Below are 10,653 nucleotides of genomic sequence, written 5' to 3' on the forward strand. Positions count from 1 at the left end.
GGATTATAAGCACCAAGGTAGATGCTGTATTAGGAACATATACAGGACCTAGATGGAAGGTAGATTCATTGGGGTGTGTGTGAGGTGGAGCTGGTGAGAAAGACTCCCTGGGATACTACCACAGATTGCAATCAGGCTCTTAGTATACTCCTGAGAAACTGTCAGGGCCTGGCTACACAAAGTAGGCCTGTGGATCAGAGCCCTACAAATGCAGAGGAAGATTCCTCTGTAGAGACCTAAGAACAGTGAGGGAGGGGCCCATTGCTCCTAATTAGGTCCTGGTGTGGCCCCAAAGAGAGCACCTGCAGCTTTACATTCCAGGAGAGGAGGGCACATATGTGTCTAATATACACATGAAGAGATGACCCCATTGGGATCCGTGTACTTATCCCATGACTGTCATTCCCACAACAAACATTCCAAACCAACACACATCTCTTGGGGCCAATCAATTCCCAGAATAAGGGCATAGAAAGATGGCACAGCGAATATGTGATGATGTTAGATTCCCCTCTCTATGTTGTTAAAAAAGAACTACATGGGCCTATAGCAAGTTATTGGGAACAGAGCTAGGTGGGGAAAACTAAACTGAATGCTGGGAGAAAGAAGAGCAAAGCCAGAGAGAAGCTATGTAGCTCCTCCAGAGAGCGATTCCAGAACTTTAGCTGTTAATCCAAAGCCACGTGGTGATACACAGATTAATAGAGATGTGTTAGATAAGGATATGAGTTAGCCACAAAAACGCTTAGGCTATTGGCCACAAGGCATTGCAAATAATATGGTTTCTGTATGATTATTACTGCGCAGAGCAGTCAGGAGACACACAAGTGGCCTTCTTGCAACAGCTATAGACCAGTCCTGATCTTTCATGGTACATTTTTCAGAACCTATGGTGTTTTGCATTGTAGCGGCATAAATGAATGCAGGCAGATTGTAAAGAATATATACAGCTTTAATGAAGAAATAGACTTACAGGACCAAGGATCCCAAGGAGCACAGGAAGCAGAAGGAGCATGCGGGCTCCAGCGTGCCTGATTTATAAGTAAACATTCACCCTAGGCAAGCCTGCCCCCTAAGCGGCTGGCTTAACCCTACATTGCATCTTCCTGTAACTCCAGCTCCAGGGAAGAGGACACCCTCCTCTGGCCTACACAGGCCCCTGCATGCATACATGTACAGACTCATGCACCATGTGTATTCCAGTGAACGTTATGTGTTCCAGTGGTTGCTATGCATTCCAATGACCGGTATGTGTTTCTGCCCCTCACCTGCTCTGAGCTGACTTCTGTACAAATTGTAATAAAACACATCCTTTTCTGTGGAGGGGACACACAAGTTGTAAATGGATAAACTGTGCTTTATTGCTAATATAAGGAGAGAAAGAGAGGAATGTCCTGGCCAGTATGGGCGACAAACTTCCTGTGACACCAGAAGAGCCCATCTCCCACTTGCTCCTGGAGAATGAAGATGTTCTTGGTCTCCACCAGAGTCTTCATGTCAAGGTTGTCCTTGATAGCAGGGGAATGCTTTTTTCTCAGTATTGCCCTCTGGTTCTTCCTAAGTTAAGCTCTCTTGTTGTTAAACCAGTCCTGAAATCCGAGGGAGAGAAGGGTTCGATTAACATATTTAGCAGCTGCTGCTCTCATTTGACCCTATGAATCTCTTTTGAACCCACAATGCAGTTTTTTAAGTGCTCACATGCTTTGTATGGCTCAAGCTACTAGCCATTTCATGGCCAATGACCTGCCTACAGTTTCATAGTTCCTGGTTTGTATATCACTACCAGAAAAGCAAAGAAAAATTCATTATGCACAATACCAAACCCTTTATTCTGCACACCCAATTAGAGTCATGTACCAAGCTCTATGTGCATAGGCTTACAGTTATTCTTTCAAAATTGTCCTTAGAAACAGTCCCCTGTATTCCGGGTGGTCATGAACTCCCTTTGTATTCAAGAACTGACTCCTCTGCCCTAGTGGGAACTCGGGGAAATATTTTTCCTGGATATGCAATATAATAATACCAGAAACTAAATTTAGAACCACCACTGTCTGAATCACCTTTTCAAAACCTTCTAAAGGAAACAAAGAAATTTACCCTCTTGGACTTTAAGTTCTCTTTCCACATTTGTCTCACATGATAGAAAAATTCTTTAGTTTATGAAAATATATTACATGGCTCAATTATCCCATTTCCCCTTTAGTTTGTCATTCATTCCTACTTTTACCAAGTGCACATGTTATGTTTTACATCCAAGATATTCCCGGCAGCCACATGATCATTTCCAAGTCACCCTGAGTTTCAAAATGATACTCAACAGAAGACCCCTGTGAAGCACTCTTGTGTGTTACACGGAATCAAATGTTAATTATGCCACACACACACACACATGCAAAATATTTATGTAACATAGATACTATATACACACACGTATATATACACATTTATACATACATGAGAGAGACAGACAGAGGTGTAGATGCTATATGTTTGATTTTGCTTTTATTTTAGGATCACAAGTGACTGCCCCTCACGGAGTAAACATTAGCTAAAGTTTTCCTTTTCCATTTTTCATTGCCAAGGTCTCATATTCCAGATCTTTTTCCCCAGCATAAGACACAAGGAAAAAATAAAGTAGTTTCATGTGCCTAGGGCAAAGTCATCCATGTCCGGAGGCAACTCTGAGATCAGCACACTGGTAAACTAAATACGCAGACTGACTGACCTTCACCTTCTGTTCATCCACATTCATGAGCTCTGCCAGTTCTCTTCTGTGAAGAGAAAAAAGAAAAATATTTAATATTCCATCCTAGACATGGAATTAACTATAATTAGTACATTCCATGTATATTTTAAAATTTAAGAACTTGCTCTCCATACTTATTCTTTTTATTTTATTTTTAAAACAATATCATTTTATATACAAATCCCAGTTCTGGCTTAGTTCTGTTGCAGCCTGCCTTCAGGAGGCCCTCTGCCTAGCCCAACCCAATCCCTTAGGGACTCGCCCTCCTGGTGCAGATGCAGAATAACTCTAGTTCTTCCCCCACTGCCCCTCTCAGCTCAGCTCCATCCCTTTGTGACTCCCCATTGAAGTGCAAAACAATTCTGCCAAGGACCCTCAGCCACCATACTTGCTGGGACACAGCTACCCACAGCAGCTACACTTGACTAGGACCAAAGGACCCACCCAACAAATACGACACCAGATGTCTACACTAAGAAACACCTCAAACATCATAGCTTTAGATGCCTAGATCCCAGCGCCAAACACAAACATGAATCAATACAACATGCTTCCTCAAGATGTCAGCAACTCTATTGTGATAGGCTATAAGAAAAGCGATTTAGCTGAAGCATAAGACAAGGACTCCAAGACACCAATTATTAATATGTTCAATTACCTTAAAGAAGATCCAAATAAATGTCTGAAAGACCACAAAAACTTGCCAAAAAAACGCAAGTAAAAACAATTCCGGACATGAAAGTTGAATTTAACAAAGGAATAGAATCACCAAAGAAAACCCAAGATGAAATAAAAAGAGAAGTGAAAAACTCAGGATGTCGAACAAAAACTTTATATGAAAGTCTCAACAACAGATTAAAAGACATGGAAGATAGAGTTTCACATCTTGAAGACAGGGTAGAAAAATGAATATCTTGGTCAAAGAAAGTGTTAAATATTAAAAATAAATATTCAGACATAATTAACCCAGGAAATCTGGGACAATATTTAAATACCATACCTATGAATAATCGGTATAGAGAAGGAGAAAAACACATGCCAAAAGCACAAAAAGTCTTTTCAATAAAATCATGAAGGAAAACTCACCCACTCTAAAGAAAGAGATGCTTATTAAGGTACAAGAAGCATACAGAACACCAAATAGACTGGAGCAGAAAAGAAAATACCTTTGCCACATAATTAAAATACTAAAGATATAGAACAAAGAAAGAATATTAAAAGCTTCAAGGGAAAAGGACCAAGTCACATGTAAAGATGGGCCCATTGGAGAGTCTGAATGCTGGAAGGGATTGGTTAGATGTTGTAGAAGCCCTAAGAGACCACAGATGTCAGATCAGACTACTAGATCCAGCAAAACTACTAACCACAATTAACAGAGAAAGAAAAATATTTCAAGAGAAAAACAAATTTGAGCAATTTCTGTCCACACATACAGCTCTGCAGAAGGCACTAGAAGGAAATTTCAAACTGAAGAGAGAAAGTTAACTGAATCCAAGAGGACACAAGGAATAAATAATCTCACGATAGTTAATCAAATGATGGAAAAATGCTACACCACAACAAAATAACAGAAATCAGTAAACACCGATCATTAAAAACTATCTAATTTAATGGTCTATACTCTTCCCCACACACACCAGAAAACACAGAATAACAGATTTGGTAAGAAAATGGGATCCATCTTTGTGCTGCATTCAAGAAACAGCTCACCACCAAGGACAGCAAGGACAGATGTTACCTTAGAGTAACAGGATGGGAAATGGCATTCCAAGCAAACAGAACCAAGATGCAACAGGTGTAGCTATTTTAATATCTGAGAGACTTCAAAACAAAACTAATCAGACAAGATAAGAAAGAACACTATATATCCATTAAAGAAAAAATCCACCAAGAGAAAAAAATTACTATTATAGACATACACCCAGATACACTGAACCTAATAGAATAAAACAGAGAGGTCAAGTTATGTTTCCAAAATCACATAGCAAGCTGAGAAGGAAATACAGCAGGCCTGTAAGAAACCCTGTCTCAAAGAAAGTAATAAATAACCTTGAACTCATTGACACAGGAAAAGACCTTCTGAACAGATAGATCACCAGTAGCACAGGCACTAAGACTAAAAGTTACTAAATGGGACCTCATGAAACTGAAAAGCTTCTGTATGCTTCTGGACAGCAAAAGACACCATCATCAGCACAACACTCCAGGGTAGGCCCCAAGTCCAGAGTAGTTGGCCAACACAAAAGATACTTTATGTTTTTTTTGTTTGTTTGTTTTTTTTTTTTTTTTGTGTGTGTGTGTGTGTGTGTGAACCTTTTGTTTTCTTCTGTTACTTCTTGTCTTGTTTTCTTTTTTAAGTTTGTCTTCTTTGATTTGGGTTTTGGTTTTGTTGTTTTTTCTGTTTTTTTTCCTTTGTTTTTGAGAAAGAGAAAGTTCATGAAGTTGAATGAGTAAGGAGGATATGGGAGGAGTTGGGGGAGAGAGAGAATATGATTAAAATATATTGCATGAAAAATATTTTAATAAAAATGTAAATAATTGCTATCTCCGCTCACACCTCTATAAGCAGACTTTTCAGCAACCTTTAGAAGGAGCTTTATGTAGAAGTGGTTTGAAGGGAAGTGTGGGAGCAGTGGATCTAGGGGAGAGGGGTAGTCTGGGGAGGCTGAGAATAGTGGAGCGAAGGGAAACTGTAGAAGGGATGTAATGTATGAGAGAGAGAGAGAGTGGTGGTGGTGCACACCTTTAATCCCAGCACTCGGGAGGCAGAGGCAGGTGGATCTCAGTGAGTTTGAGACCAGCCTAGTCTACAGATAGAGTTCCAGGACAGACGGGGCTATTACACAGAGAAACCCTGACTCAAAAATATATATAAACAAAAGAAAAAAGAAAATTTGTACGTGTCTATATCTGCCACATACAAATTATACATATTTTGTGACGTCAGGAATTGAACCTACAATCCCAGATATGCTAGGCAAGGGGTCTACCACTGAGCTGTATGGTTTTATATTTATATTTGTATTTATGTGTTTTTCAGTCTTATTTTGAAACAGAGTTTCACTAAGCTGCGTCTGCTGACCTTGAGCATCCTCCTGAGCCCTGCTAAACCTGGAAGTGTCCCTCTTTCTGGATCTCCCTCCCGTGTGGCTGAGGTTATAGATCTGTGCCACTAGGTACAGATAACTATGCAAAGTGACTGCCTAATGGTATGTTTGTGAGGGCACACAAGTCTTCATTCTTCTGGATATTTGATCTCTGAAAAATTTTGCACACAAAAAGCAGGCCCCACACAGGCAATACAAATGAAATGATAAATGTGGATGTTTAGCAGATTTTAGTATGTCTGTGTATTGAAAGAGATAATTCTGGGAAGAAAACATTACATGCAATCAGACAGCATATTTGAACACCAATAACTCACCACAAAACACACCCTGACTTAGATAGGAGAAAAAGACCTTGCTAAAGACGTATTTGACCACGAGCATAGGTCACGGTATCCATAAACACAGGGAAATTCAGGCAGCAGTAGTGAAAAGCAGTTCAAACCACACCCAGAAGGTCCCCACACCTAGAAGGTGGCTACTAACAACACCCACAGAATAAAGCGTGGTGAGTCCCTGAAGACATTGGAAACATGATGCTCCCACTGGGGAAATGTCAAACAGTACAGCACAAAGGAAGGGTGAGGTGGTTCCTCAAATAGTGAGCAGGGATGATCACATGACACAAGCCTGCTTCTGGGTGTGCACCCTGAGTGACTGAAATGGAGTTTTAAAAGTATTTGTCTGCTCCACTAGATCACACCAGTGCAGCACAAGCCACATGGGCCACAGGGAAAATCTGCCCAGATAGCTTTTCACATGGCTGTGCATAGGGGAGTTTGGGTATGACTGACCCCCGAGAAAGCAGAAATTTTGTCTGATGCTAACACACTAACAAGGCTCAAAGACATACTAATTGAGGCAGGTTAGTTCAGGAAGGACAAATTCTGCCTGATTTTCCTTATATGAGGTCCTTAGAGGAATCATATAGAGAGGACAAATAAACAGGAGAGTGGTAGTTGGGGACTAGGGGACATGGAAAGGGCACTTATTTAATGGGTTCAGGTTTTGCTGTGGCGTCATAGACAGACTCCCAGGGACCTATCCCCAAATCACTTGAGAAGACTTCAGTCTGCTGAGTTCTGACCTTCAGATTTGATTTAAGCAATGCCCTTTATGTTTCTATGTTTACTTTTGGACACTTTTTAAACAGAAAGGAACCAAAGGAGTGGTCAGTGAGCATTTTGGAGACCTGGTTTGCACCAGGATGCATGGAAAGTTCAACCTTGGTCACCCAAGAGGCATGCTCTTGAGGGACCAAGAGCTAGACCTGACCTGCAGACATACAGGGAAAGAGGCCTCAAACTAATAAGAGGGCAAACTTTCTGCTTCTCTCTCTCCCTCTTTACCTGAGCCAAAGGCCTAGTAGGCATTTTCTCCTGCCGTTGGCTAATTTTCCAGCCTGCTACCCTATGTTCAAGGTCTGTCCTAAACATGGTTCAGTTTATGAGAGGACTAGTCAGCTGAAAACTTCCAGGTCTCCAAATGAAAACCATTTCGTTTTCAGATTCCCCTTTCTACTTTTTGGGGAGTCTCTCTCTCTCTCTCTTTCTCTTTCTCTTTCTCTTTCTCTTTCTCTTTCTCTCTCTCCCTCTCCCTCTCCCTCTCCCTCTCCCTCTCTCCCTCTCCCTCTCCCTCTCCTCTCCTCCTCTTCCTCCTCCTTCTTCTTCCTCTCTCTCTCTCTCTCTCTCTCTCTCTCTCTCTCATGCCTCAGTGTGTGTGTTTCCTACTTCACTTTTAGTACTTTTCGTAAGTACCATTGCCGCCTGCTGTGCCTGGGATCTTTCTGCCTTTGAATTCTTTAATGGATGAAGAAAACAGACTTTACTTAGGACTTCTAGACAACAACTCCCCCTAAACATCATCAAAGAGTCAGGTGAAGATTGTGGATTCAGAGCCAAGAATGGATAGGAAGTCAAGCCTGATGACACAAACCAGTAATCAATCACAACTTCAAGGACTGATTGGGCTACCAAGCCGGTTCAAGTCCAGCCTGTACAACTCAAACTCCGATTCAACAAAACTAAAAAGAGGCTGTGGTCCCCTACAGGCAACACAGCTCATGCAGGGAGCCTGAGACTCCTTTACAAAAAAGCCACATCTGTCTGCTGCATGGGTCACCCTCAAGTTTCGCGGCTTTCTTCCTCAGAGTGAGGCCAATGCCCTTAGCTCGCCAGAGGGCGCACTCCTGTGGCTTCCACCTAGGCTCCCGTGCGCTGAGGTTTGCTGAGGAGCTTGTACCTCAGTGGCAAAAAGCTATGCTTAGTATGAGTCCGTATTCTGAACCTCAAAAATATTAAAAACTTTTAACAAGAGTAAGGAGAGGCCAGGGGAGAGGAGAAGGAGCCCAAAGTCCTAAAGGACAGACCCAATACATACCGTCTGATGGCGTCTGGGTACTGAGTTTCTTCAAAGACTGCTCGCAGTTCCCACAGCTGTCCAGGCGTGAATATGTATGGTTTCTGGCGAATCTTGACTAATGGCTGTTCACTGGCTTCGACCATGTTCATGGCCATCTCCAGCTCTTCTTGCTCAATGTCTTGGCTGTTACTTATATCCCAGTTCTGGTAGCTGTGGTCGTCTACAGAGCTCTTCTGGCCCTCACAGAACAGATTATTCAGGGCCTCTATGACTCCCTGGTCAAAGCTGCCACTGTTTATCGTGTAGGCCACTGTTTTCTCAGGTTCAGTCATTATTTCTTCCTCATAGAAGTTCACCCGGTAAAAGTCATAGTCGAAGTAGAAGTACTTGCGGGCCATGATCTGAGCGCATCAGAAAGCGCCCCCTTGTGGGTTCTGAAATGGCTGTGCGCCTTGAAGCCCCCTGAGGAACTGTCTGGGATTTCCAGGCTAAAATTGTTACTCCAGACTGCTATCGCTGCTATTGGCTTTCAACTCACAACCCTGGGCGAGGCTCTAGTTTAGGCAAACAAGGGGTGGAGTGTGGGCACGAACTTGTGCATGGAATAATGACAGTTGCAATAAGTAGTGTTGGGGAAAAAATAAAAAAGTAGAAATAAATAAAAAAGACTGCTTGAAGGAGAACGCTAGTTTTCTGACTTGCTGGAGAAACAGACCAGCAGTTGGTCCTGAGCTGAGGAGTTTCTTTTAGAACTACGAGCTAATCTTGACGAAGCTTGAGAATGCATTTTAAGGTGATTTAGAGGTGGAGGAAGGATATGAATAAAAATAAGATAATTAAATAAACTATCATATTAGGACATAATTTTCACATTTTGATATGGCCCTAAATAAACCTTAATCTTTTTGTGCTACCTGTTATTTGAAGCATCGTTTTCATTGTTGGAAATTATGAAATCAAAATAATGATCAACTCTGAAAAATATTGGCTGATTTATTACATCCTGGAAAATCAAATTAGGCTATGATTTAATTATCTGTAAAAAGAACAAAAAAGCACATATGTGTAACTCTGAAGATTTATTTTTAATTTTAACAAATAGTATGATCATACATATGTATGTATGTACATGTTGCAGGGTAGCCACCAGAGACAATTGCTTGGACAGGAGTTTAAGTGTTTGCTACCCCAAACCCCAAACCCCAAACCTTCATCAGGGTGACATTTTAAACACAAAATCCATGTCTTGGGTTGACACATTTCAGTTAATAAGAGGAGTTAGCCAGAAGCAGAACTACAGGAGTCAAAAGGCAAGGTTAGTACATTTAGAGACTTTGCCAAAACTGTGGACTTTGACGGTTTAGGTCTTTGTTTTCATAGTGTCAGGTGTTGCCATCTGCATGCTGAGTTTTGCAACCTGAATGAGAGTCATCATGGAGTCTCAGGTCCTGCTAAGGTCTTGGGCCCCCTTATAGTTTTATATACAATCATTTCAAAATAAAAAAATTTCATGATTTATTATTAGTAAGTATTCAATTTGTATACAAGTGTTTCATGCCTGTCTACCTTTGATGACATAAAATTTTAGGTCCAAAATGGGTCACAGTTTAAAATGTTTAGTGTTCTATGCAGCCTTTCAGAAGTGAAAGTTCTAGGACTCTTTTATGGATCAGACTTATCACCTTCAGCAGGGGCTGGGTATCTAGAGTTGTCTGCATCTGTGTAAAGAGCCCCACAGTCGATAGATACACAGGGATTATGAGGGCTCATCACTGCCTACCACTCTTACTCCTGGCTGCAGGGTGACTTCAGTCAAATCTTGCTAAAGCAACCTGGATGATACTACCTCACTATCTATGATCTGGACAGTGTCCACTGGTGACTCTTCACTAGCATTCTTTCTTGTGTCCCTATCTGAGAGAAGTGCCTAACTTGGCCTGCAATGACAAGGCAGTCTGTAGAGTTGGTTACCAAACTCATAATCTGGGTTCTAGCATTACAAACCTTACTCTCACCATTTTTGTGTCTTTGTGCCTTGTGCCTTTTCTGTGCTTTTCTTCAGTCCACCCAGAGTGTTGGATAATGGCCATGGGCTTACTTTGAAATGTAATTTCAGGGAAGGAGGATTTACTCCTGACTCCTTGGCTAGATAGCTTTTCTGAAGTCTTCAGAGGCATTTCCATTCTCTGGGACCCCTGCGATAGATGTTAACCTGACTGGATTGATAATTACCTAGGAATCACACCCCTGGGAGGCTGTGAGGGTTTTCTATAGAGAATTACCCCTTGATATGGGTAACATGTTCCAACTGGAAATCAAGATATAATGAGGTCAAAGGAAAAGCATTCACTTCCTTTTTTCTGGGCAAGTCTATCAATTCTGCTCTGGCCTTGTCTGATAGACCATAGATTCTTCAGTCTTCGAAAGCATACACAACAC

The 10,653-nt window shown here is 41.5% G+C and overlaps 1 pseudogene; it reads right to left on the bottom strand.

Annotated features, from left to right (window-relative positions):
* Positions 1-1,364: 1,364 nt before the first annotated feature.
* On the bottom strand, positions 1,365-8,612 carry LOC121439812 (annotated as a pseudogene).
* Between the last annotated feature and the right edge of the window lie 2,041 nt (positions 8,613-10,653).

This window comes from Microtus oregoni, unplaced genomic scaffold (genome assembly GCF_018167655.1).
Source record: "Microtus oregoni isolate MIOR12 unplaced genomic scaffold, Mior012 000063F_ref0000156, whole genome shotgun sequence".
In the NCBI taxonomy this organism is placed as follows: Eukaryota; Metazoa; Chordata; class Mammalia; order Rodentia; family Cricetidae; genus Microtus; species Microtus oregoni.